Source organism: Periplaneta americana, chromosome 6, assembly GCF_040183065.1.
Source record: "Periplaneta americana isolate PAMFEO1 chromosome 6, P.americana_PAMFEO1_priV1, whole genome shotgun sequence".
Classification (NCBI taxonomy): Eukaryota; Metazoa; Arthropoda; class Insecta; order Blattodea; family Blattidae; genus Periplaneta; species Periplaneta americana.
This window is the reverse complement of record NC_091122.1, coordinates 144,362,377-144,386,141: the sequence shown is the minus strand read 5'-3', so window position 1 is coordinate 144,386,141 and position 23,765 is coordinate 144,362,377.

The following is a 23,765-nucleotide window of genomic DNA, read 5'->3' as shown; positions in this document are numbered from 1 at the left end:
AATAGTATACAGACCTTCGGATTTTAACCAAAGATTAACTCGCGATATGACCAAAGATGTTAAAGCGAGTATAAATAACAGCTAGAAAAAAATTACGTCGCCATGATCCAACTCCATGCGGGTTATCGTCGATCTCGTATACCTTAGATTTAGACCATTATTAGATCACATGGTCTGTAACAGTCTGAATGTATCGTTTTTATTGGTCTATCCAGTTTGTAACGTTCTTATGGTAGTGTCACTAGGAGTGACACATTCGAAATATCTTAAAATAATTAATGTAGTAAGTTGTGTTATGTGTTGTCTGTTCTTTCATCATCGTCATCATCATTGGCATTACGGCCCTTATAGTTTAGCCTTAGCCTCCCTCAGAACATCCGACCAATCACTCCTGTCTAATGCTCGTGTTCTCCATCTTCTAATTCCAACTTTTGTTAGGTCAGCCTGAACGTCATCCAGCCATCTCAATTTAGGTCGTCCGACTTTCCTTCTTCCTACTGGCAATGCATCTAGTAGAGCTTTGGGTGTGCGATTGTTCCCCATCCTGGCTACGTGTCCCAGCCACTCTAACCTTCTGAGTTTTATGTCAACAACAATGTTAATATCTTTATATAATTCATATAACTCAGCATTTGTTTTGATTCGCCAAAACCCTTGCTCATGTCTGTTCTTTAAAGATACTTATTCCTATTGGCCTTATTCCTAATGAAACAAAAATTCCCTACTATCCAACGATAAACGCGACTAGTAGAAAACAAATGATCAACATAAAAGATAGACTGCACATATCTAACAGAAAATTATCACAAAGACTAAAATTCGTAATATTCACGTGACGATGGAGGGAAATGAACTGGCCATCCTACACCGTTATCTCCTGACTTAGTTGCCTCATTAGTGCTGCCTTATTGGTGTCACTTATGAAGTTCCAACCAGTCTTTGGACTGTTGGCTAAATATACATACCCCTGACGATGTCAGTGCGCGTTATAACTACCTCTAATTCCGCCTGCGAAATCATTAAATACCTTTCACACGTCTCACTGATATTTTGGCTACGTAAACAAAAATGAATGGCATATACTGTACCGGTCTTACTAATAAACCGTGTATAGTTTTTATACGAGACTTATGCAGCGTTGAGACAGAAAACGTTACTAATAAACCATGTATAAGCGATGGATGTATAAACAGGCTGTAACTATACAGTGGGAATTGCTTTGCAGTAGTTGTATATACGAAACCCCTTGTTTAAGCGTTGTATATAGAGAAAAAATGGCCGCCTCTCTAACAGCTGTTCGTATCGACTGTCATTTTATGATGATGGATGCCTTGTAAGCACAGAAGAACAAACCAAAGAGCACAGAATAAGTAGAATAATATTGCTGTAGCTTGTACTCTTTGGCCAAAATATAATGTGGTAATCGATTAGAGCTAGTTGTACTATCGATATTTCACACTCCACAGTAGAGCACTCTACCGGATGCAATAGAGAACCGCAGATATTCTATTACCTTTCGTAACGAAGTAATGACGAAACTATGACGTAGCTGTGTAACAGTTATACTGTTATACACGACGTATGTAGTGATTATTAGTAAGAAATTTACACACGACGTATAAACGAGCTACTCATTGTATAAGTATAAGACAGTTAAACATCTGTATATAGAGTTTTTATTAGTAAGACCGTACATGTATAAAGAAGATGCTCTGTAAATACTGAGGCTCGAATTTACAGTAGATGTTCCTTTCCCAAACTATTTTTTATTACTTTCTAATAAATGGAAAATATGCTAGACCCTAAGTATATTGTGATGCTGAAATAAATCGATTTAGATATTTTCACGGAAATACACGTTTTCAGCATCCCTTATAAAGAAAAGTTGGTTTGGATATTTCGTCTATGTGTGAACGATTTCTCCTAAACTGTTTGTCGGATCTCGTTTATATTCAGTACCTGTGGTTTATACGGGGTTTATGCAGATGAATTGTAATTTTTACTAAACAATTAATACAATTAATGATTCTTTAGTCCCGCGCCGTGGCGTCGCGGTCTAAGACATCCTGCCTGGGACCCGCGTTACGGAATGCGCGCTGGTTAGAGTCCTCATGGGAGAAGAAATTTTCTCATGAAATTTCGGCCAGTGTATGGGACCGGTGCCTACCAAGCATCGTGATGCACTTGGGGAGCTACAGTAGGTAGCGAAATCCGGTTACACAAACCAGCTATAACGGCTGGGGGGGCTCATCGTGCTAACCACACGATACTTCCATTCTGGTTGGATGATCGACCACTTCTGCTTCGGCATGTGGCCGTGAGGCCAGCAGCCGGCTGGTCGGTCTTGGCCCTTCGTGGGCTGTAGCGCCACGGATTATTATTATTATTATTATTATTATTATTATTATTATTATTATTATTATTATTATTATTATTATTATTATTATTAATGATGCTTTACTTTCGATCAGAGGCACAATGACGATCCATTTCAAGAAAATACCAGATGATTTTCTTTCTGATTTTAAAGTTAGAGACGATTTCTTAAGATAAATTAACTATTACATATAGGTCTAAAATTTCGTTGCTATCTTTTACTAATACAAATTTTTATTCCCTCCAGTCAGATGACAACACACGTAGTAGAGAGACCTTACCTTAAAGGACTGCCGGTTTTATTTGTAAAACCCATTGATTCTTGAAAGATATAATAGATTCTAGTTGTAAGCCTTTTTTTGTTACAAATGAGTGAATTAGCATAATGGCGAATTTAAAGACGTCAAAATCTAAAGAAATAACTATTCTTTGAGTTTTATATTATAATAAACAAGTCGGTGGAATAATGGTTTATATCCAAGAGGTGGTGAGAAAAAATGGAAGGCACATTTAACATGTTATCCACTACAGACAGTTTTACATATATAACTGTGCGATATTTTTTTAGCCACTCTGTAGGTTATTCCTCTCTCCCCACAATTTCCTATACTTTCACTCTTCTTCCTTCAATTCATACTCCTGATCACTGTAACACAGGCCTATATAGTCGATGGCTTTGACTGTTTACGCATGTAAATGAATATATCATAAACACGCGAACACCAGAAAGGTGGTTGAAGAGCTCAATTTTTTTTTAGAAGTCTGGTTGTTCATTTTTCTCTCGGAGGAAGCACAGCAATAATGTAAAATAAATGTCTACGTGTAACATTTATATTCAACATACATTAATGGAAAAAAAAAAAAAAAATGAAAGGATTTGGTAGAACGGAAATTATACTGACATAATTCGGTTTCAGTCACCATGGAAATGCTTACGTCATATGTGATTAAGTCAAATAGGTATGTGAACGAGTCCATCCGCATATACAAACACAGAGTGGAGTTTCTAGATAATAATTGAATATAAGAGCTGAGACGCAGAATCCAAACATGACCTACCTTGTTGCATAATCCTTACAACGGCTTTGCTTCTAGTAAATGCAAGTTAAGAGGATTTCCTTATTCCTCAGCGATAAACTGGCTGTAATAATAATTTTTGTGTATTATATATTATTACCTTCGGGGGAGTGCGTCCCCAGATGGCGGATAGGGGAATGCCTCCCAGATATGGATGGTACAAGGGAAATGAAATAACTCCCGCGGACCAACAGGCACTGCTGCCTTGCAGGAAGACGTTGATTTGTCAACAGCTAAAAGAAGTAGGCCTAAACGTTGAGTAAAAATTACCTGGTCCACCACGTTGGGGGTTGTAGCGATAGCTTCCTGTCCTACACTAAAAGTGTGCAATGCTGAAAATATCAAAGAAATTAAAAGAAGGCAGGATACTTTACAACGGCAAATCCAACGGAAAAGGATTTTGAATGTTGGTTGTTGAAACGTACAAGGACTATCAAGTAAAATTAACATAATATCTCATGCATTTATCTTCATTCCATACTGCTCATAGCTGTCATTTAGCTCCAGTAGCATTAATTTATTTATTTATTTATTTATTCTGGTGTAGTTAAGGCCATCAGGCCCTCTCTTCCACAACACCAGGAATACAAATACAATAATAGAAATAAACAGAGAAAAAAAATACACTATTTACAAAATAAAGCTACACAAAAAATAAAGAGAGAGAGAAAAAAAACTATAAACAAAATAAAGCCACATAAAATATACACAGGTTGCAGTCACACAAGCATATCCCTTAGAATCGTCTCCTCTTCTGCTAACAACGTATATCATCAGCAAATCTTATCCACTTTATTCTTCTTCCTCCTACTATCACTCCTCCCATGTTCTGAAAACAGTTGTCCACATCTGTGGAGTAACGGTTAGCGCGTCTGGCCGCGAAACCAGGTGGCCTCGGTTTCTATTCCCGGTCGGGGCAAGTTACCTGGTTGAGGTTTTTTCCGGGGTTTTCCCTCAACCCAATAAGAGCAAATGTTGGGTAACTTTCGGTGCTGAACCCCGGACTCATTTCACAGACATCACCTCATCTCATTCAGACACTAAATAACCAAAGATGTTGATAAAGCGTCGTAAAATAACCTACTAAAATAATAGTTCTTTACTAAATCCTCCAAGTCGGCATAGATGTTGAACGGGATAAGTGATGAAGGACATCCTTGACGTACTCCTCTCCCTATTTCAATTCCTTCTGACATTTTTTCTCCTATCCTGACTTTGACTCGTTTCATATAAATGTTACTGAACACACTTCTGTCTTTCCAATCCACACTTATTTTCTTTAGGATCCCCATCAGTTTATTCCAATCTACTCTGCCAAAAACCTTTTCTGGGCCCACAAATGCTACATAGGTCTACACTTCTTTATTCTTCTCTAGGTATTTTTCGCCGATTGTTCGTAGCAGTCCAATTGCATCTCTCGTACCTTTCCCTTCCTGAAGCCAAACTGCTCTTCTTATATCTTAGAATATAAACGTCGATGGAGTATTTGCAAAAGAATCTTCGCCGAGTGTGATATCAGGCTGATAGTCCTGAACTCATTAAATTTCTTGCCATTATTTTTCTTCAGTATTGGAAGCAACACTGTCTCCGTAAAATCTTGGGGCCATTCGCCTTTTTGATATATCTCGTGGCATAATGATGGAATTTGGTTCTTGTCTTCACCCAAGTATTTCACTAATTCAATGGGTATTCCCTCAACTCCTGTTGCTTTCCCATTCTTCAATTCCTAAAGCGCTAGTTCAACTTCTTCCTTTAAAATAGAAAATCCTTTTTCGTCTTTTGTTACAGCTTCTTCGTCTTCTATAGCTAAGTCATCTGGACGATTCCTTGTCTTATATAACTCTTCCATATATTTCGTCCAACTGTTTAGTATTCCTTGTGTCTATTATTTCATTGTGAAGTTCAAGTTATTATTATTCTTTGAATCTTGCGTACACTACTTTTAACACTTTAAATCACACTAACATACGAAAAGAAAAGCACACGTAAGATCGCATCTTCATTCAGAAAGCAGAAATACAACATAGCATACAGAACAGAAAACACACTACAAAGACATCTCAACACACAAACATCACAAACAAATAAATACAACCACACAGGCGTATACAAACTCACATGTAATAGTTGCGACAAGTTCTACATTGGACAGACAGGTAGATCATTCCAAACACGCTACAAAGAACACATTAAAGCAATAACCAGAGGACACAATACATCTACATATGCCGAACACATAACTAATGCTAACCACGCATACAATAACATAAATACAGATATGGAAATCCTACACATACAATCCAAAAACCAAAAACTCAACACACTAGAACAATATGAAATATACAGACACACCAAAACACACCCTAATCAAATCCTCAACACACAGATCAATTTCAGAACACACACACTATTCGACTCCACTTTTCAACACGCAAACGCACCCCTACAACAGGCAGCGAAGTCGAGATGACGCCGGCGATCTAGTAGGCTCTGATGATGGTGTGAAGGAGCACAGAAACAGCTGTAAGCCACACGTGGTTATATAATTTAACACTAGTAAGTTTGCCATTTAATCAATAATTTATTATTATTATTATTATTATTATTATTATTATTATTATTATTATTATTATTATTATTATTATTATTAGTGGAGGATTGACTGTTATTTATAGTTCTGTTATTTCATTTCGTTCATTGGACACTTAAAACTTACAGCAAATTGTATTTATTTATCCAAATTCCATTACACTAATTCCTGTATAGACGTTTACACGCAATCACAGGGATTTACTCAAATCCCCTGTCACTTTCCTTAAGATCTAAATCCTTTTGCCTAGTTAAAGCTGGTAAATATCATAGAATAGTGATGATGTGAAGTTATATTTGTTTCATTCTCATCACGATCCGTGCATACGTCCATGCAGTCGCTTAAGACAAGTGAAGGAAGTCACGTTATGTTAACAATAGAATGGGACTCCCTCGCACATTAGCATCACCATCGCAACGACAGAAGAACACCGATGGTACGCAAGATGCAAACGTAAATAGCATTCTGAAACAACATTCCTCTTTATTCTCTTCTTTTGTTATTTGTTTATTTATTCAGTCATATCACTCTTACGGTAATAACAATCACACGTGAGACCTGATGCCACAGCCGCTGCGTCCTTGTGTGTACAGACACTTCCTTCTTTTATATTTCACAACGTTTACAAGGACTCGCCTCACACTGTCCACGATGCATTCTAATGACACGGCACACCAGCTGGATGTAAAATCTCCTGGATAGTAATTACTCGATTTCTCAGATGCTGAAAGTTCTATTCACCTCCGACTATGAAATCATATAATTTTGTTTCATTGCTTTTGTTTCCTTGAGCAGTGAGTAACAGTTGCGTAGCTCTGATGACTGATGACATTTCTTATCCAGACAATGACTGCTTTTATATCCATACTTTGAACACGTAGAATAATGGAAGAACTAGGGAAATGATAATGGCAATTTGCGGTGAAGTCATAGGCCTATGAGATGTGGAATAGCACAGAGATCTGCTAAATTCTATGAGGCAAATTTATCTAATACTACCCGGGATACAGGAGGAGGAAGCTGGATAAGACGTGAAACTAAAATTGGACGGAGTTGCGCAATAAGAGACCAAACGCCAAAAACCTGTTTCGAGATATTGGCCATTGAAATAAATCTGTTTTTTTTTTATGCAAAAAGTAGGCTATTAGAACATTCATACTATTACAAAAATAGCACAAATAGTACCAAAAAAGTCTAACCGATTTTTGATAAGAGACCAGCAGTTGAATTAATATATTTAAAAGCAAAATAAATAAATGAATTTTATGAAATTCAGCTTGTTTGTGTTGTGTTGGGTGATTGGCTGCGTTGTGTATGTATGTGTGTTGTTGGTTTTCTGTAGACTTTGAATGTGTGTTTGTTGAACCAACACGATTACAAAGAAGAACTAAACACAATCAAATACATAGCACAAGAAAACGGATACAACCCCAACATAATAGACAACATAATACGAAAGACAAAACATAATCACAAAAAAACGTAAGAATACAACACAAACACAAGAACACAAAAAATACATCATACTAACATACGAAAACAAAAACACACACAAGATTGCAACCTCATTCAAGAAATTAAATTACAACATCGCATACATAACAAATAATATTCTACAAAAACATCTCAACACACACATATAATACAAACAAACAAATACAACCACACAGGCGTATACAAACTCAAATGTAACACTTGCAATAACTTCTAAATAGAACAGACAAGCAGATCATTTCAAACACGTTACAAAGAACACATCACAGCCATAACAAAATTACAAAACACTTCCACATATGCAGAACACATCACAAATGCTAACCACACATACAGAGACATCAATTTCCAATGGAAATTCTACACATCCAACTAAAAAGCCAGAAACTAAACACACTAGAACAATACGAAATACACAAACACACAAAAACACATCCAAATGAAATTCTCAACACACAACTCAATTTCAGAACACATACATTCTTTGACTCCACATTACACTACACAAACACACCCTTACAGGAAACAAAACAAAAGACGCCAAGACCAGCAACGACCAGTTCTGATGATGGCCAATAGCGGGCCGAAACATGTTAACAAGGTAACATAAAATTTAACACGTGAAAGATAATGTATATAATACGTTTTCCAAATTAAAATGTAATTAATATTTCATACAGGTTTCATTTAATGAAGCGTTGTTCAATCTTTCGATATTGGCGGACTGGGAAAAGGTAGGACAAATATTTACATGAAATTGTTTTTGAGTGTTTATTTTTAATCTTCATTATTAAAATTTATATTATTTAAATTTGAAATTTTACAATCATAGCAGCAAGTAATTTCTCCTTCCTTCTTCTCTCAAAAAGGCTGGCCTCTACTCAATGCGACATCTACTGTTTATTTCCCAAAATCTTTTCGATTTTTGGTTCCCACGTTGACTCTGCAAGACGTAATGCGGTATCAATATCATTCAGTTCCTGTATTTTATCTTAATTGCAGAGACGGCCGAAAAACGTGTTTACCATGTGTTTGTGTATACGGATGAAAAGTTACCAATAATTTCAATGCATTTTTGCTGAGATTTGGGTTTATTTCATTCACAGATATCCAAAAACGATTCAGTGATTTAGTTTTGAATTTGGTAGTCAGAGATATATTTTATGTTATCCTGTGCTTTCTTGAAAATCTACAAAAAACGCAATGAATACTAAAATTATTGAATCAATTTAGCCTATTTTGTGTGGAGAGGCAAAATAACTTCGAAGATCGGTGGTTGAAAAACGCTGATTTAAAGAATATTAAGAAACCGTCTACAGAAGATGTTAATGTGTGAAGGCCACCAATGTGAGGTATGTGACTTTTTAAATAAAAGGATAGTTCTAAAGCCTAGTGTACTGTTCTCTTGTTGGCATCCTTCGCGGCGCACAAGCCAGGGGTCGTAACTTGTCGCAGCGTGACGATCCAGAAGTCATGTCTTGTTTAAAACATAGAGCTCAGATTGCATTTATGCACGGTGCAGAATACCGAACGCATTTCTTCATGACACCTTTCAAGTCCATTGGTTGCATATCAATTACTGTTCAATTCGTTAGAAAGTGGCTGTGATATGATTAAGTCTCTAGCCAAGTTATCTTTCCACAAAAATGTCATTGAACTTTTTACTATAGAGTGATTAATTTTTTCTTCATTTATTCATTTGAACGTGAATACAACACAGTGTTTAATTTTCCCTTCAAATTATACGGGAGGTTTTGGAGTTTTAATCATGTAGGCCTATCACTTGGGAGCTTCAGGAGTGTGTATCATGAGCAGGCTTCGGCCTAGGGACACAGAGTAACCAGTATGAGGTTTAGAGCACACGGAGTATAAATGACGTCATGACCCGTGTGGGGCGACTGCAACAGCACAGGTGGGTCCATAATGTGCATTACCGTTGTGTGTATTGCTGCTTGGTTGCGGTACGTGTAACAGACTTCGGCGTAGGGACACCTGATTGAAGGTTACAACTCACGTTAATACTTTAATGGTGGACATTTGTCTACACTAGGAATGTACTGTATATACTGCATCTATACAGGGTGAAATATATTTTGTGCCGTACTATGACGGACTGTTTACATGTTGAGACACGAGGTAACGGCGCGCTCTATCTCCCACTCTACTCGACCAACACAACACTATAGGCCGTGCGTTCTGAACTTCATGCGTTTCTGTGCCCAGAACCGAAGTCTGATCATGAGATGTCGCAGATATTTCGCACTTGCAACTGTCTGTTTGTTCAATGTCGTTTTACGTCCATAGCAATCTAGTCATTGAAGATACACTAGAATCAAGAATATCCTTAATGATGTAGCAGAAGAAAAGACGATTAATTTCTTTTCTCGGAGAAAGGGCCTCAAAGCTTACTCCGCAGCCGGGCCTTGTGTTTACTACTCATATCGTAGGGATGATTGTTGAAATTCGTGGGACCGCATCACTATTTGGTGCCAACTATAATAATCGTCTATAAAAACAACTTTTTATCCATTTTTTTCTTTGTTCTGGAGGCCCGACTAGTGACCTCGCCGAGTGATGTGATTGTGGTGTACCCTATAGTGGAAGTATGATGGTAATGGTGAGGGGAAACGGGAGAACCTTGAGAAAAACGTCTTGCGTCTACTTTGTCACCACCGATTCAGCTTACACAGCACTCAGTTCCGACGAAGTCCGTGTTTAATGGTTAGGTACAACTTACAGCAGTAAAATTTTGGAAATATTCAAAATTTTTTCCTCCATTACTGTATCTTGTACAATAATGAAAATTAATATGTGTAAAAGACTGTCCTTCTGCTATATAAAAAAATATTTTTACGATTTAAAAAATTATTTATATATATATATATATATATATATATATATATTTTTTTTTTTTCAGAATTCAAAATGGTGACAGTTCACTGTGTAGTGTTCAAGCGTTTCTCTCATACCTAAAGAAACTATCCAACATTCTGTGATGAAATTTTTTGTATGTATTTATGTATGTCATATCTACAATATGATGCAAAATCACTTCTCTACCTTTGATAGATTGTCTGATAAAAAATAAATTCATTTTAAAAATGGTCAAATATCAGTATTTTCTTCTAACACAAAATAAAAAAAAAATCATTTATTAAGGAATGTAGTTGAAAGAGCATGATATTGTAGACATGAGTTTCATCAATAAAATAAAAGAGAACGTGAAAAAGTTAACAAGTGTATGAGTTATAAGGGAAACGCTTCATCACTGCACAGTGAACTGTCACCATTTTGAATTTTGAAAAAAAAAAATATATTTTTTTTTAAATCGTAAGAATATTTTATTCATATAGCAGGACAGTGTTTTACACATACCAATTTTTATTATTGTACAATACACAGTAGTGGAGGAAACAAATGTTGAATATTTCCAAAAATTTTACTGCTGTAAGCTGTACTTAACCCCTTAACACCCTTGCGTCTCCCTGAGAGTTCTGCAACCTCCTCGGAACGTTGCCATCTGTGTGCAAATCAATGGTACTACGTCCTGCTGCATCCGTCTGTTGACCTGAAATTATTGAATGATGATAAATTAAGTTGACATTAATGATGGCGAAATGAACCTGAGGGTCGAACGCCGGAAATTGCCCAGTATTTCCTTAGAAATAAAGAAAAAATACCGGGAAAACCCACAACCGAAAACTTCACTCAACTAGGATTTCAATCCAAGTCCGGTAGTTTTGTAGTTAAACATGTTACATACACTCCCCATAGAGACAATCAAGAGTTTTTTGCTGATATTCTGACAATGCGTTCCAGCATTTACTTCGATTTAGTTGAAAAAATCTGAAAAACTCCAACAGGTGACTGGTAACTTGTTCGAACTGAATTTGAATCCAGGCCTGCTAGTTTTGTAGTCAGACGTGCTACAGATACTACTCCATAGCTGTGGCCAAGAAGTCCTTACTGATGTTCTGACAATGCGTTGCTTCGAATAAACACCCCGGAAAAATCTCGAACCAGGCAATTTGTCCCAAACAGGATTTGAATCCCGGTCCGCTAGTTTTATAGTCAGACATGCTACAGACATTACTCCATAGCTGTGGCCAAGAGGTCCTTACTGATGTTCTGACAATGCGTTGCTTCGAATTGGTTGAGGAAACACCCCGGAAAAATCTCCAACCAGGCAATTTGTCCCAAACAGGATTTGAATCCCGGCCCGCTAGTTTTGTAGTCAGACATGTAGTACTCCCGCTTGGACTGATTACCTGGTTGGGTTTTCTTGAGGTTTTCCTCAACACAAAGCGAATGTCAAGTAATTTATAGCGAATCCTCGGCTTCATCTCGCCAAACACTATCTTGCTATTACCATTTCCATCGACTCTAAATAAACTAATAGTTGATACAGTGCCGTTAAATAACTAACTAAAAAACTCCATAAAGGTGGCCAAGACTTCCTTAAGCCAGTATTAAACTATCAAAGTTCTTTGATCAAATTTTGACCAAAGAAACTGAACGTGATATTAATATTGGTTTTATTAATAAAAGCTACAAAAAAAAAAACAGGAAATATTGGGTTAGACCATGGGTTGCGAGGCAGAGTGAGATCTACGGGAATGCATTTGAAGAGTGTAAACAACAAATGCTGTAGGAGCCATTCTTGTCATTTTTAAGTGGTTGTCAAAACAGGCTGTGTGTGTGAAGCCCGATAACCTACAAAAGTCGTATGTGGAAATTCGAAGTGGAAGTAGACCTATATGATTTGGATGAAGAAAAGTGTGATTCATAAACATTTTTTTGTTTGTTGTTTACACCCTCCAATTATGCAAAAATTTAAGTGTTATAGTCCCGTCGCTCTAATTTCCGGTAGCCAATCACGTTGCAGGTCGACTACATTTAAACTTGTGCGCCTTGTGATTCGCTGATGAAGATGTTAAGCATTTCCTAAGGCTGGATAAATACTTAATACATCATCGCCCGCCATTTTGGCTCTTTCATTGGCGTTCGCAGAAAGCACACGAAGACATTATTTGCCGCTCAATTATTTGCTGAATTACAGTAGAAGGAGCTACTACTTGATAATGTTTAACGGCGTGGCAAATAGATCCCTCGTCTGGTAGCTCAGCAACGAAAGAACAAAAATGGCGAACGATACTACCTACCTAGACTTTATAGAGCCTTGACTTCGTAAGAGGTAAGCAGAGAGGAGGAGTCACGCCGGGAATAACAGCGTCGCGACTCAGGAGTTATTATTTTTTTTTATTTTATTAGGTTATTTTACGACGCTTTATCAACAGCTTTGGTTATTTAGCGTCTGAATGAGATGAAGGTGATAATGCCGGTGAAATGAGTCCGGGGTCCAACACTGTAAGTTACCCAGCATTTGCTCGTATTGGGAATCTCAGGAGTTATGTCGGAGGTACCTAAGAATGGACGTTCACACATTCCAGTATTTAGTTGAGAACGTTGAACGCAATGACATTGTTAGTATTATACTTCTTAACAAATATTCTACTCAAATTAAGGAATTAAATGGAGTAGTTTTAAATTGCAGGTTAGGTCATGGTTATGTAATAACTACTTTACAACTTGTCTGAATATATTAATTGTCTTTTTATTTAATTGATCATGTAGGATAACCTCTACTTTTGCATGTACAAACTTTATATTGCGTATTGTATGGCTGCAATGAATTGTTATTATTATTATTATTATTATTATTATTATTATTATTATTATTATTATTGCCTTCGTCTTCGAAAGAAAACATGTGCTGGCCGCACTGGTGTCATTTTTCAAATCTATTTAGAAATCGTTGATGGTGTCAAATTTCCCTTCGTGACAGCTTATGTTCATCCGCCATTTTGAAGCCGTTGCCATGGTAATTTTGATCAAATGTAACTACATGCAGAAAGTCGTCAAAGATGGTTTCCGTCCAAGTTCTTGTACTGTACGATATCAAAGATTCTCAAATTTCTTTGAAAAGAGAAATTTGATCAAAGAACTTGGAGGCCTTACTGATGTTCGGAGAATACGTGCTTCCCTCGTCTCGCGGTCTACTCGTTGCTTGCCTTCAGTCTGCAGCGGAGGGGGTGGGGCCTGTCAGCTCCGCTCCGCTGCTGTAGGCAAACAGGTAGATTGAAGTCAGACTTAAACGCGTCCACGTTATGTACAGGCACGCGCATATCGTGGTCATTCTTACATACAGAACAGCTCAGTTGTCCAGTAGCCAAAGATGGATCCCAGGTCGGGCGGTTTCGATTGTTGTTTGCACAACAAAACGTCTAACACAGCACATGTTAGCCACAAAAGGCATTCCCGAATCTCATCTCAAACAAACTTTTTGTTTGCGTAAAAACGTACCCCTATAAGACGACATTCTTTTTTTTTTATTTTTAAAATCCTCTATTTTGTATGCTTAGGGTATATCTCATATTTTAACTGCATTGAGACACGTAGAAAGCTAGTAAAAGAGCGATTCATGGCGGCATCGTTTGTAAATTCAAAATTGGAATGTGACTGAGACACAAAGAGGAAATAAGTGATATAGATAGAGCCGGAGTTATAAGTAATCTGCAAACACATCAATCCTGATTTCTTGCTCGACGTGTCCTCTATTATTCTGCCATTACTGCTTTCTGTCACACAATTATATAAAGCATTTGATATTTGAGCATTGTTTGACTTGGGCGAGTTTATCTTTTGCGAAGCTGTTCGACGCGTATAGGAATCGACCACCTAACTGAGGAAGATTTGTAGATAAATATTTTATATATAGGGTGATTCAAAATTGCCTGAGTCCAATTTCATGGCCAAATCAATACATCTTGTTTTGAAGGTGTTTGGTTTGGATTTATGGCTATGTAGGCTATCTAATTTAAAGGCGAAAATATTGCCTAGTATAATATCATTCATAGTTTTTCCACCCAGTGTACATTATCTGAATCACAATTAATATTACATTACTAAGAATTCACCCCATTTATTAAGAAATCTACTATGTAGACATTACAATTATTAAGAATATCCTACATACAACAATGAACTTTAATTATTACAGATGATAGATGAAATGAGAGGAGTTGAAGAGTGTTGGTGGAACAAAAGAGTGAAACGGAAATGCTCTGAGAAAAACTCTCTGCAACGTAGTTTTTTCCACCACAAATTCCATCGTGATCAAGTCAGAGTTGAACCCGGGCCGCCTGGATAAGAGGCCAGCGCTAGTACTGAGTCACAGACACGGTTTTTATTATACCGATGTGCTATCTGTACAATATGTTTTTTCTTGTGCAATGATAGGACCCTTAACTTGCCGTTATTCGCCTCGAATCTACGAGCGTGGCTCATAGATATCGCTAGTTGCGAGTAGCGTAGACCACATAGTTCGTCAAAGACTATTCAGAGTGCATTACTGACAGTGGATCCATATTACACTCGAATGGTGATGATGATGATGATGATGATAATTATGATGATGATGATGATGATGATGATGATGATGATGATGATGATGGAGAATTGTTGGGATTTCTCAGAGGAACCGGAGTGCCTCGAGAAAACCCGTATGTTGCCTGAACCACAGGTTTATCCGACACAAATTATAAATTCAGGATGGATCGCCTCGAATTTGAACCCAGACTCCCTGACTTATAAGCCCAGCGCTCTAGCACTGATCCATCATGGCGATTTCTTTGCTGTTTTTGTCAGTTCGTACACCCGGTCACATACATAAACAAAATATCATCATCATCATCATCATCATCATCATCATCATCATCACATTAAGGCTGGAGGCCTGTTCCAGTTTCAAGGTAGTTTGATATTTGTCTGACCAGCGTTTTCTTGGACGTCCTATGTTCCTCCTTCCATTTCGTTTGTAATGAAGCAGTTTATATCGCATCCTATGTTTGTGGTTCCAACCGTTATACGTGTTCTTCCCGTTTATTCTTATATTCTTCTATTAAATTATTCATATCTCTTAGTTGTAATTCCTCCCGTACAGCATAGCAGTATATATGATCTTTTAATTTGTATCCCGCTATTGACTTGAGAAATCTCATTTCTGATGTTTCCTTCTTTTTTTTTTTTTTTTTTTTTCTTGCTGTTAGAGCCCATATCTCTGAACTATAAATCAATGCGGATAATGCCATTGTCTTATAGAATTTTACTGTTGTATAATTTTTTTATTTTTCTAGGTAAGGTTCTTTTTATTGTAAAACTTTTTTTTTAATCCCACCAGTTTATTATCTACATCATAGGACCTTTAATAAACTTATTTTACAACATAAATAGCAGAATTCTGTAAATTGTTCTAAAATGTTATTTTGTGTTTTTATTTTTGCAAGTAGATGTTCTGATCTTTGAATGATATTATTTTTTATTTCTCTGTTCAGATTGTTATATATATAATTTGAACTGGTAATGGAAATTACGAGAAAACGGCTGAACGGATTTTAATGAATGACCCGTCATTTTGAAGCTTGGCATCCAAGGATTTTAAAAAAAATAGTAACTTTCAGTGAAGCGTTAGTTTTCCTGCATAATTTTCCTATTTTCCACAATCCATCTTTCGTCAGTTTTGAGAACTAATTGCATTTCAGAATTAAACAAAACACACACTACAATAAACAATAGGCTATTACACGAAGACCATGGCCTGCAGGATTGCTGACATATTTAGAGCTCAAATTCAGTTGGTCATTAACAATTTCAAGACTTACTAAAAATAATTTACAGGTTTGATTGTGGAGTGTGTAATTTCCTGAAAACAGCTGTGTATTGGATATTAAAATCTACAAAACTTGAGGTGGTTTGATGACATTATTACCATTAGAAATTAAATATTATAGTTAATGCCATGATGTGACTATTTTTCATTAATTATACACATTAATGCTTTATTGATGATATGAAAGTGAAACGTTTTGGGGTCATATAAGTAGATGTAGAGAATATATGAAATTAGATCTTCATTTCTATAATTTACTGAGTGGCGGCTATGTAGTATATAGGGCCTATATATATATATATATATATATATATATATATATATATATAACTACAAAACTTACGTAAGGTAATAATATTGTTATTAAAAATTAAATATTTTTATAGTTATTAATCAAGTGGGGTTGGGTCTTTTTCATATACTTAATGGCGATGTGATGTAGATTTTTATATGCGTCATTCTCTTCAGTATTGGCTCCTGAGAGCGCAAAAATTATAGTTCCTAAGGAAAGACTAAAAGGTATTACTTACTGATAAAATAAGAGGCCTACAAAATTTTGTAGTCTTCCGATCATTTCAGCAAGATCTCTTAGCATAAAATGATTTTACCCTATACATTTCAAGCTCTCCTTACAGCAGCTATACCAAGATGCTATGTTTATTGTTCGAAAGCATAGCAAACCTGACATTTTTTTAACTTTCGCGTACAATCCACAATGACCTGAAATAGCTATTGCTTTACTCCCACATGAAAAACCCACTGATGGTCCTAACATAGTTACTTGTGTTTTCGCTTTGAAACTCAAAAACTGAAGGCGGATAGGTTCAAGAAAAAGTGTTTGGCATAAAAAGCCATTCAGCGGGAGTTTCATTATTATGAAAGAAAATAACTTTCAAAATGTGTGATATTCTTCATTGAAAATAAATCTGAAAAAATTTTATTTGAACTCCTAATGGACAGTTTGCAGTATTTGCTGCACAAGCCACTAGTTTTGTGTAATTTTATCTTAAATATACATAGGCTAGATCTTAGTAGTTCATTGTTTGTCATTGTTATAATTACCATATCAACTGTAAATAAAACAATACAAGTAAACGTTATAATAGGAAATCAGGAACAAAAATAGAAATGTACATACGCAGATCCGTTAAATTTCTACACGAACTGTGAGATCATGTAGACCTAGGTCGAGATGGCGTTCATTCTCTTCCTAAATTCGTGAAACACAGAATTTATCCAGGCCAGCCGATAGATAGAGGAGACCCGCATGCTTGTAATAATTACTTGGCACGCTCTAAAGCTTCCTACATTTTTTTCTCCCTTTTGGCCATTAACTTTCAGTTCTTCCAAGATGATGAACTTATTGTTTCAGCATAAAGAAACTTCTCAAGGCATTACCACCCAGACCTTCCCCAAGGCAATGAATCTCTTTCCAACCGTTGCGTTGTCCTCTTCCGTAATCGTTTATTGGTGCCTTCTGGCAAAATTCTCCATTTTTTATACGTACTATACTTCGTATCTCTAACCCAATCTTAATTTTTCATAGCACGAAACATCATTTCGGTCCTTTTCCAAACTCTCTTCTCATTTTTATAGGCAGTAATTCCCGCGGTCATTGCCTTAGGAATTTCAGGTGTATAAATGTGTTTCACTTTGTTCAAACTTCAAAAACTGTTCGTAATTGAGGTCAAATAGTAAGACATACGAGTTTTTGTTCTGTTGGGCTATTAAATGTATGATTTGTACAAGGTATATACATATTATATCTTTCCTCCTCCATAAAAATTTTAAGATCTATCTAGAGGGCGCAGTTAAGACGTAACGCTGCAAAGCCGGGGTCGATTCCTGATGGAGTCATGGATTTTCTCCATTCATCTAATCTTATCGCCCACACTCTGGCTATGATACCAAGCTCCAAGAAAAGTGTCAGACGACCGTCCCCAGAGATGGCTATGCAATACACAATTTATGAACATTATCTGGAATTATACCCCTGCCGCATGCAGAATGTTAAGGCATTACACGATGTTGATCTCCAGAAACGAATGACATTTGCTCTTCACAGCTACTATAGGAAAACAACATGGACATGTTTTCCATCAGGACGGCGCACCACCTCATTGGGCAAAAGAAGTTAGTGAATAATTCGACATCAACTAGCGCGGTCGTGACTGACCAATTACGTGACGTTCTAATTCTCCAGACCTGAGACCACCAGATTTCTTTGTTTGGGGTTTTTACAAAAACCCAAAATGATGTCTATGCACAGTGACCCAGGGATATTAATATATAAAAGTGAAGATTGTTTCAACTTTAGAAAAAAATTGGGCTTGAGATGTTGGGTTACACGTAGAAGGAACTAATCTCACGATATGAATTGTGTTGTGTACGCAATGCTGGCACGTTGAGTTATAATGTGGTCAAAACTCTCATCCTTCTAGAATGTATTTACGGATTACTGAAAAACAAATAGCAATCGTTCTCATGTTACAGCATTTTTATTTGATGTCTTTGACGGATCGCCTTGTAATAAGAGACGGATGCAAGTTTAATTGTATGTAGAGCGTGGAAATGAAATGTTATACTATATTTTACACAGAATATTGGTAATAATAACTTTTGTGTTTCGTCATAAGTAGGATCAAAATGTGGGTGTGTGTATTTTTTTGCTCCCTATATTTCATAACATTTCGTAAACACCGACCTTCCTCTGATTTATTTCCGATCTACTGCAGAATTTTTTAGACGAGCTTCGATTTTCTTAAAGTACCAGTAACATACGTTATATCCTAGACCTAAATCGTAAATATATAAGCAGATAGCTCGGCCTTATAGGTTTGACGGTAACAACTTTTGTCAGGTTTACTATGCTGCCATCTAGTTGTTACATAAGGAGTCACGTCGTAACTCTCTTTGAATTGCATTAGCGACTGTACTGCCATATTTTTTCAAGAAAATCTCATATTTTACCAAAAATTTCTTCATATTCTTCCGCTTTTTAGTTATGTATTTTGTGACTCAAAAGTGGTGTATTCTAGTCTGAAATCCAGTACTGAAACTTAAGGTTACACATGAAAAAAAAGAAGTAAAATATTTAGTAAAATAACTCTGTCCGTAACAAAACTGTTCCAGGCAAAATTGTAGATAATTTCTCGCTCACATCAAATTTGGAGATAGCACAATGAGGGCACATCATAGGTCTAAGTTCTGGGGGGGGGGGGCTCCTCTCAGCTTCCACTTTTAGTCCATTCCATCCAGAGGAATTTTGTTTAAATTAACTTCGATTCTTGAAATACTCGTCACGTAAGTGACGTAATCATACCTTGAGACCTGTTTTCTGCTCCCATAATCAAACTGCATTTGCGTAATATACGCTAAACCAATTGTTCCTTATTCACAGACTAATTTACAACAATCCACAGCGTATAAAAACCCGCCGTATCAGGTCGAGAGTAGACAAAAAAGAGACATTTTCGAGAGCAGTCCGAGACAGACGTATAATTAGCTGCCGGTCAGATTCTGTGGAGTAATTATCTGCATTAATTGTGTAGGCAATTCAAGATTGGGGTCCAGGCAGGAGGGGCGTCGATTTTACATTGCAATTTGGTCCTAGGCTACAATGTAAGATAAAATCATGTGCTTAATATGTAACGTTCGTAAAACCACTTGTTCAGAAGTGAGCAGAATGCAAAAAGAAATGTCGCCCCGTTCGCTGCCCTGTTACATGGGTAACATTCACCTATGTAGAGGCCAGAAAAAAAAAGATGTTGCGTAACTATTGAACTTTATTGCAGTTTCAAAATAGCCTTTTCCAAGTACTTTAAACGAAGGATACAATAAAATTTATCGGTGCATATTTTACACGTATTGCATGACTTATTATTATTATTATTTTTTTTTCTGCAATTAGAAATAACTAATGACGTATAGTCTATTTGGGCTATTCCATATAAAATCGATCAGTAAAAAACCTCGCATTTTTTATACTCTAATTTTTTCCCTACTTATACAAGGTGCTGAGGGGAGTGCATTTTCAAAAATATACTATCGAAAGTCAAACGGTTTTCGTATTATTGAGCGACAAATTTAGCGTATTTTATAAAAACAAGCCTCTTTCAGCGCTCAGAACTCTGGAACCATTTACCGCAGAACATTGAACGAGAGCTTATTTTGAAACTGACATTTGGTAGGTTATGTTAAGAAGTAATCCTTATTTTTTATTGTACACAGAGAGACAGATAATCTGATTTTACTTACTTTTAGGCATTTTGGCCATTTGTAGAAATGTAAAAAAAAAAAATATTGAGAAAAAACTTTGCACTATTAAGAGGGATTCGGCATTGTTTGCTTAGTGGCTCGGCAATAAGTTTCGAGGGTATTAAATAAATTATTTTCACACGCCTAGACTTGAATGGCTCAGTACCACACGCACTGGCCAAGAAATGATGATAAGCGAGCGTTGGGCGTCATTTTACTCCTGTGTTTGTGAAAACTTGTGATAAAGCTAGCCCAGCCATGACTGCTAGACGGCACATCACGCGTTTGTCTCCTGGCCTTGCTTGTCTCGACTAGGCCTACCTCCCGTCTCACAGTCAGCTGGTTAGTTCACGCGCGTAATATTTATTTTCTTTATTTGATATTTTCAATACTTTCTTATCAATGTACCACCAGTAAAAAATATGTGTTTATTTGTACTTTCAATGCGGAATCTAACCATATATTTTAAAAATACTTTTTCGTGGCCAAAGGCGTCTTAATGAAGAAAAAATCTAAATTTCTCCATTTCCATAAAAAGTAAGAAAAACTGTTTACATGTCAATATAAACTTTAACTTCTCAGCATCAAAATAAACCATGATTTTAATCATTGGGTGAAAGGGTTTCGGAGCCACAACAGTTCAAAGTTGCTAATTTTATGAAAATACGATAAATTTAAATATTATTAATTTAAACACTATTAAGTTCTGATGCCTCAAACTTTGCACAAAGCATTATATCACAGTTGTCTAACGGACAGAAAAAGTTTCATTGTATTTAAAAATTGCAAGGTCAATTTTCTCTATATTTCGGTCGATTTGAGATGGAATAGCCCATTTACAAGTCGCAACAGATTTCTAAAATTATTTCAGTTCTCAAATATCTACAGTCGATGACACAGTTCATCTGCCCAGAACCTTGGGGAAGTTAGGGGTGTTGTTTAGAGGGGTGTGAGGCTAAGTTTGGAGCAAGCGGCTGGCTAATTGTACTTTTGGTGTGAATACACTCTGCTTAATCCCCTTTCTAGTTTCTCCAAAAAAACATTTCTCTCTCTTAATTTGTACTTGGAAGACGAAGGTGAACGTTTGCTTAATAGAATTGCTGGAGTAAATATATATTCAACGTTAAGACGTAGCAATATAACTTTCATGTGTAGTGTACTCCATAGTAACGTGGCGCGGAATTGGTAAATCAATGTTTTCATAATGCATGCTACATTGTATTTCTAACTTTCTCTCCATCCACCACTAGTGCGAAACTACTACCCCAACTCCGCATTCCTTCCAGGGCAGTACAGTAATTGCTGGGCAAGAATCCGTGGAATTACCTGCATGATTTAAGTTATCAGTGGATGGACTCACTGGTTATATTTCCTAAATTTGTTTCAGGTATAGGCTACAGCTTAATTGTTTAATTAATAATGTAAAATTTCTCTTTACTGCTTCTTCTATACTAATTATGGATTTTTTTATTTTTCATTATAGGCCTACGTAGCCTGTATGGAGAGCAAAGGCTAATAGGGATTTCCCGGTCTCTGATCGGGTCAAAAACCCTGATAGAACTGATATCGGTGAATTTCGGTGAAGTTCGGAGCGCCTAATTAGTCAAATCCACTCTCCTCACGTCCACGCTCGGGCCCCCTGGGATCTTTTAAGATGCGAAAGAGAGAATGGTATGCGGAATGCAACTGGAAGCTACCGCATGTATCTTTGGCAAGAAATACTTATATGGATTATACGCGGAGACTAAGAGGAAGGTTAAAAATAGGAAAGATTGGAGAATGCTGGGTTTGCAGTGATAGAGCTGCCCTTGGACAGAGAACTATGAATGAATGTAACCTATATTTATTTTCGAGCGATATGCATTATTCTTTGTTTTCATTTATTTCCAATTTAATTTAACATTTCTATTTCCCATTATTTCTGCTGATTAATATTTAACTTTGTATTTATTATTATTGTTATTATTATTATTATTATTATTATTATTATTATTATTATTATTATTATTATTATTATTATTAGTGGTAGTAGTAGTAGTAGCGGTAGTAGTAGCAGCAGCAGGAGCAGTTTTTCAAGCTATGAAAGTTTTTCGTTGCTGAATTGACAATAAACTACTATCGTAGTCTATCTGTACAGGTCTTCCAATCACAAATTTTAACGTCTTCGTGTATTTTCTAAGTTACTAAACATGTCAAGGTTCTGGTAGTCTTCACAGTGGCTTGCGTTCATGTGATGGTTCTTCCAAAATCTTCTTAATTTTTTCCCTCTTCAGGGGCTCTTATTACATGCCCTATCCACTTCAACCTCTCAGTTTCCTTCGATTTTTGAAGCAATGTTGGTTTCTCTGTTGAGAATATGAACTTCGTTTGTTAATCTTCTCCATTTTAACTGACAGGTTCGAATACTGCTCTAAATGTTTTCCTCTACATTTTACGTTCAAAGATTTTCAGTTTCTATTTATCGCTTTTCATATCTGTCCAGTTTTGAGAAGCTTAAGTCAGTGTAGGAGGAGTCAGCAATTTGTATATAACTTATGCAACGTATCCCATCAATGTTAAGCACTTCGGGTATCTTCCCCCGCCTAATTTTCTCTTTGCTGAGTATTGAGGGCTGCATTTTATATGACGTAATCTTTGCCGACCACTGCCCTACCCCTAAGTATTTAAAATCATCACCTGTTTCAAATGTAGGCCTATTTGTGTTAATGTGTAGGTGGATTTCGAGGAACCATTATGTATTTTTTCTTGTAAATTTTATTTTTCAAACCAGTTTCAGTTATAACATTGTAGAGTTTTGTAATAAATGCACAGTGGCTTACTGTAAGATAGGTCTCTCTTAAGTTCGCCAGGTCTCCAAAGTTCACCATTCGTCATTTTCATACGATATTTTGCCAAAAGTTGGCAGCAGTAACTTGATGCATGATGCATTACAACTTCGTTGAAGACGCAAGGTGCATTACCAGTATCTCTTGCTATGAAATAGTCGCCATATTGTGTTAACTATGGTTGCCGGTATGAGATTTGCTCCGTAAGTATCCCTTTCTGTAATGCATTTACAGAGTGTAATATATAATTTTAAAGCCTATTTTGTGTACTTCCTGGCTGTATTTGTAGAATTAAATTTACTTTAGTGATGTCCTACTTTATGACATTATTACTGAATGTTGGAACTGTTCTTAAGTTCGCCACTGCAGCTTCTTTCATGGCCAACGTAGGATCCTTCGTTGCTGCTTCTCGAGATAG